We start from the raw sequence: 6,000 nt of genomic DNA, 5'->3' as shown, positions 1-6,000 counted from the left end.
CTGTATCAAGAAGCCGTGGACGCGTCGGCGATACATCGTAACCGAACTAACCGAGATACATAGGCGCTAGCAGTCACACACCGCATTATATCATGTCTGAATTAATTGTGGTAATATTTACAACTTAGTTTATCGGCGTGCTGATAGCAGTGACGGTGATGATGATAAGGAGAAGCGTGAGCGGAATGGCGACGATCGCGACAACGACCTTTACTGTTGTACTATGAGCTGCAATGCCGTGACGCATGGCGGCCAAAAAAGTAACTGAATACTACTCCATTTCTATTTTGTATCCTTTTTCTCAGATTCTGTTGATTCGGACAGTTACATCTTTGTAGACGCATTTGTATACATCTAGTTATTCGTACAGATAGCCAGCGCTCGTACGCAGTGAAGGGTTTGTGCCATCGCCGTAACCCAGAAATCAAGACAGTGACGAATCTAATAGGTCCTTTTGCTGTACACAGTATATACCATGCCACCGGCACTAGCCACGCCATCACGTCTATCGCTACCGTTGAAGCTGATCCTTGCAGCGCAATGCGATACATTTGCCGATGTCATAGGCAAAAAACTGCCCAACAATTGGAGGGCAGCAGCGTGTTTCAATGGGAAACTTTCTCGGCTAACGACGTACCGCGCCCTGTGTTTGCATACAATATTTGCCTTGCCATAAGTACACCTGCACAGTTTGGCTGTGGGTTTACTGGCGATGGCCGTGTCGGCACGGGAACTAGAAAGCAGTGATACTTACTGGCGTAAAAATTAAATATGATGTACATAATAGGTATTTATATAGAGCTATAATACTTCATGCACTTTTATTTTTTTATAGAATTACTACGTTAAGCTATTATTCGCATTTTTATTATACCCAAAAATAAGCAACATTGCTAAAATTTTTTTATAGGCTGCGGGATTCCCGTACATCTAATGCATCGGCAGAAACATTTGTAACGGTAAACTTGCGTAGCCCACTTACGACACATAAAAAAACGTATGGCGCTTCAGGAAAGAATTATCTAAGGAAAATATTTAGAGGTATCTATACATAAACAAATAAACAGCATACATATCGTGTGGGTTATACATAGAAGTCTGTGCCGATTACTATAGAGTGCTTCAAAGAATAATCGAAACTAATATTGCAAACGTCAATGCATAGGAAACAATTTTCACAAGCTGAGAGCTTGTGGACAACGTCGGATATATAATAGATTCGTGTACAACGGCTCAGTCAGTATAATGCATCATTGTATGCTATCGCAATTGAGAACCATTTCCTCTCAGCGAGGGTGTCCACAATGGAAATATCGAACTATCGACAAAACAATAAAACTTAACCAATACCATAGGTGTGTGTGATCGTCATAGATCAACTATTATAGACAACGTAATATAAACACATCTACAGGGAAAAGGACGCAATAGAGCTGCGGCTTTGATGACGCCAGCCGCCTATCCCGGAGGGGAATAAGAGCACTGTAAGCATTAGATCCGATATTTGGTATTTGTGACTAGTACGCATAGAACCGGATTGCTTCTTGTACCATCCCTAAGAATCGGTGACGATGTCTAGCTTTCCCTTAGCAATGCCCTCCGTTCTCTGTACATCGTGCAACGGATAATTCTCCGTTTATATTTGGACTGCGAAACGGGACAAAGCCTAGCGACACGCTCTATTCGAAAGATGGAACACTGGATACCACGATTCTCTGATAATTTAATCAAAAACAAAGAAACAGACACCTCTCTGGCTATTACTCCAGAAGAAGAGTTAAAATGATTGGGAAACTTCTGAGTCACAAGACCCCTGACAACAAGCCTACGTAACGTGTACTAAGCAGAGTAGTAGTATGATAAATGTGCCACTTGAAGCACAAACAGAATAAATGGATCGACTATCGGTCACAAACATGTGATATAGTAAAGATAAGTACGCGTGAGTACCTATTTGGTAGACATGGCCGATAAATGACAAACGTAGTGAGATAAAGCGATATAGTCTACAAGTAACACTACCTCCTATTCACACCCTAAACTTAATTCTTAGAACCGTAAGATCCAAAGTTTCAAATCACAGATCGATTATAATCAAAATTTTACAGTAGTCACCTACACTGATTTATACCCATTTCTAGCGTACCTAGTCTTGATGGCTAATCCTTGAAAAAGCTTTTCTTTTAGCAAATAAACGTAGACTTTCGATAGCGTTTTGGTGACGTAAAGCTCGATGGTGACGTGATAACGTTTGGATACGTTGTTTATAAGAAAATTTTGTATACGGTCGAACTGAGCGTTAAAAATATAGATTTACAGAAGCTGACGATTCGCAGCAAACGTCGTAGTTTTTATTAGATAGCACGTCTTGACCTCGCCACATATGGGTTACACGTGGTCGAAGCATTTTATTCAGGGAAAAAGTAAGATTTAAGGGCGTCGCACTCAGCAGGCATTGCCCAAGACGACTTTGATGACTAATCGATATTTCCATAGCAGGCGTTAGTACGGGTTCTGTCGACGCGGATTGTATCACCCAGAAAAACAGCAGTAACGGTAATTTCAAAAACGATAATGGCAATTAAAAAAATACGTTGGATAGCTTCGTATCACTAAATCGGAGATAGCGGAAATGGCGCCGCTAGTAGCCCAGTTAAAAGGTAGTAGTCAGCCGTTCGCTTATTCGACCAAACTCAACAACGGTAGCGTACGCGCGTATCCACTGAGCATTACCTCCACCTCATCAGATTCCATATAATGGTTGCACATAGTTACAAAGCACAGACCTTCAGTACATCAACGATGTCGCAAACCTGAACGATTTTTTAAGTTAATCCTGCCGGGTAAATACATGAATAATCCGGTGATTTATAATGGCACCATTGATTCAATGGATTCATCACGGTTCCCGTATGATATGTCCTGCAATCAGGCTTATATATATATATATATATATATTTCTGGCAGAGGACCACTGGCTATGTTTTTCCCAGCTACTTTCTTTCGTACCAAGAAACGGATTTGAGCTTTTTTTTTCGGTTTTACTTTCATATTGGTTTCATGTATATCAACAATAGCATTATCTACTTTTTAAGTCCTCTAAAAACGAAGTATTATTTCATTATTTAGTTCCAAACGGTGAACGCGTGTAGGGCGTCCAATATGCAATATTTGCGTCCCTCCGAAAAGACACCTCAGAGGCTGGCCACACCCGTGTCCGTTACACTGCGAAATGCGTTTGCGAAAATAGTTCTAAGGTAAGGCTCGAAGATCGCTAATACTTGTAGATTGAGTCAAGATCGTGTGAGGCAATCATATTTATTACGCTTCGCTTGCCCCTAGTAGGCCACGTATAATGTTCACTAGGATAAAAAAATAACGATCACACACAGAATAAGATCTTTCAATCGACCTTAATATTGTTCCAGAGGATTGAATTTACTGTTATAATATTGACTTTGTTGTTATACTTAGTTACTCGGTGTAAATACATGTGCGATATATCCCCCAATGCGATAATAAATAAATGTAGCGTGATCTACGCGCAGAGAAATCTTGGTCCGATGAAAAACATCGTATATCATCGGGCTACTACTTTTTTGCATTTGTGGAAAATTGCCGGCAATGCACTGCAAACGTTACCAAACTTTTTCAAAGACTTCAAATCCCAGACTGTTACGTACTCAGCTGCAGCGTCCAGAGAACGTATGGCATGCCCTTTGCAAAAGATTCACCACAAGCTTTCGATCATCCGTAGGCCTTCATATAGTTTCCCGTGTGCGCGGTTAATTCTTACCTGGAATATAAACAAACGATCGAATTAGTACACCTGATAATCAACTGAAAAGACATATTGCACTCAGCTACTTTGGCTCGTCGACTTCCTAAACGATTTATTAGGCCCTATTTGCTAAAGGCCTCGCCCACCCAAATGACATTAGGCACATTACTTTGTGTCAGTTGATGAGCCCAGTGTAATTTTCGATATTTTGTTCAGTCAAATGAAGGAAAAATGTTTTTTTCTTAAGGATTCAAGAGACTCACTCGATATAGCTAGAACAATTAGACTTTTCATACGGATACTACTTACGGGCAATCTGCTACTGAATAATAGGACCCGCCTATATTATGTTCCTTGCGCTGCTCAACGTTAAATTTGCCTCGATCACATATCAGCTCTTAGCAGAGTGATGAAATGAATAAAAGCACAAGGACAACTATAACTCACCGCGTTACCGTGCTTACAATAAAATAAATCGATTAAAAAAAAACTCAGTTCGAATTGTGCATCCACCCGCTGGCACCTAGCCTAAACATGCCCAAAAAAAACAACACTTCCAAAAAACCCTTTGGAATCTTTTGGAAGCTTGCTAGAGCTCGCTAACCGAAGACTTTTTTTTCTATACAATTAGATCCCTTTTAGTGTTTATGCCTTTAGTGTTCCGATACATGAATTGTGTCTGTGTAGTATAGAATGTACCACGTAATTGTTATTATTAATAGTGGCCATTACTATTATGGGATTTAATTGCTATATGAGAACGGCTTGGTAGTAGCATTCAAGACGTCACGATGGACTTACAAAATACGGATGGGTGGAAAACATTCAAAAGTGGGTCATCGTAAGTAAGAGCAGTTGCGCAGCGGTCCGACCGAAGGTCATCATCCCGATAGCTGCCGTCATTATTACGTAGGTAAGGTATTCTTTTTACTGTTACTCTCTGTGGCTCTCTATGACCGATTTAAAGGTCCGTAGCGTTATGGTTCCGTAACGGGCGTAACGGTAGAGTCTATCTTTACATAGACCAGCAGGTCTATGAAACGGTAGAACGTTAAAGACGATTCGAAATTATTCTGCCAGTCGCAATGTTTTCGTTTGAACTAAATTCTAAGTAATTACTGCAAGAAAAAATGAAACTTTAGTAGTAGAAAATGAATGAAGCATTAGTGCATTTAACCTCTGCGATTTAACATGTAGCAACCGGCGATTTTGCATGCGTTTCCTCACAAGCACGTATTAGGCGTACTGGAAATATTTACTTTTTATTCCCTTTACTTATCATCAACGTTGATTTTCCTTTTGTTAAGCGTAGCCTGTGTCAGTTAAAGGTAAAATCGAACTGGTGTAATGGCATCAACGTAACGGGGCCCTACCAGCGACCTTTGTTTTCTAGCGGCCTTTCGATTTGACAGCGTGCGGATCACGCTCTATGTGACAGTTACGGCAAACAGATCGTACTAGCCGTGAAAACAGCAACGAAGAGCTGATCTTTTGTCTGATTTCATTTTAATCACTATCGGGTTGTGAGAAGCAAGGCTAGACTGTTTTGAGTCGACTCCCGTTTGGTCCCATAGTTAAATCTAGCTACAGGGTACGGCTCTCGCCGAATAGCCTATGAGACCGTGTGAAACGGCAATCGCACGAAACGGATGTGTCGATGGAGCAGAAAGGCCTTCTAAGGCCCTTCCTTGCTAAGGCGGAAAACAGCTTAGGTTACTGTCCGCTACAGAACACATTCACAGAAGACGAACTGCTATGGCATTAAGACAGATGGAGCTGCTATTCTACTGGATGCTGCTATGCATGCGTCACCTTTTCGAAACATGTTAGAGTCGCAATTCAACTCTCCGACAACTTTAGGATCGATCCGAAGATCCGACGGGGAAAATTCTTTGAAATAATGCCGAGTGTCGACTGTGGGCCGCCTGACCCTATCTGTCGATCGGCGCTCATAGACGTGCGAGCAAATTGCGGTATAGACATTCGAGTATAATACGAGTGGCATATATTTGGGGGGGCACAAGGACAGAATGATATTGTTTGGGGGCACGTCTGTTCACACTATAGATGACTGAATACAAATTATATATTCAATCGATTTTAAAGCTACAGTAAGTCGTCAATGCGGAAATAGTGACGAGAACTGTAGTTGGTGACAAGCATAAAATAGAGTGACTACCACCTACTGATGAGACAAAAGAAAAAACGTATTATTTCAA

The 6,000-nt window shown here is 41.0% G+C and overlaps 1 long non-coding RNA gene across 9 annotated transcripts in view; it reads right to left on the bottom strand.

The window, feature by feature from the left end:
• Positions 1-851: 851 nt before the first annotated feature.
• LOC111265720 (uncharacterized) overlaps positions 852-6,000 on the bottom strand; it is a 28,071-nt gene continuing 22,922 nt past the window's right edge. For 8 of the 9 annotated variants that reach the window (XR_002683618.2, XR_015313148.1, XR_002683620.2 and 5 more), the window contains one exon: positions 3,300-3,796. This is a non-coding gene — a long non-coding RNA (uncharacterized LOC111265720). Of the gene's footprint in view, positions 3,226-3,299; positions 3,797-6,000 lie in introns of those variants that run through there. The other variant, XR_015313152.1, reaches the window with a different exon arrangement.

The sequence above is a fragment of the Varroa jacobsoni genome, unplaced genomic scaffold (genome assembly GCF_002532875.2).
Source record: "Varroa jacobsoni isolate VJ856 unplaced genomic scaffold, vjacob_1.0 scaffold_1000, whole genome shotgun sequence".
Classification (NCBI taxonomy): Eukaryota; Metazoa; Arthropoda; class Arachnida; order Mesostigmata; family Varroidae; genus Varroa; species Varroa jacobsoni.
Note: the sequence above shows the minus strand (reverse complement) of the source record. Positions and strands in the feature narration are given on the sequence as shown.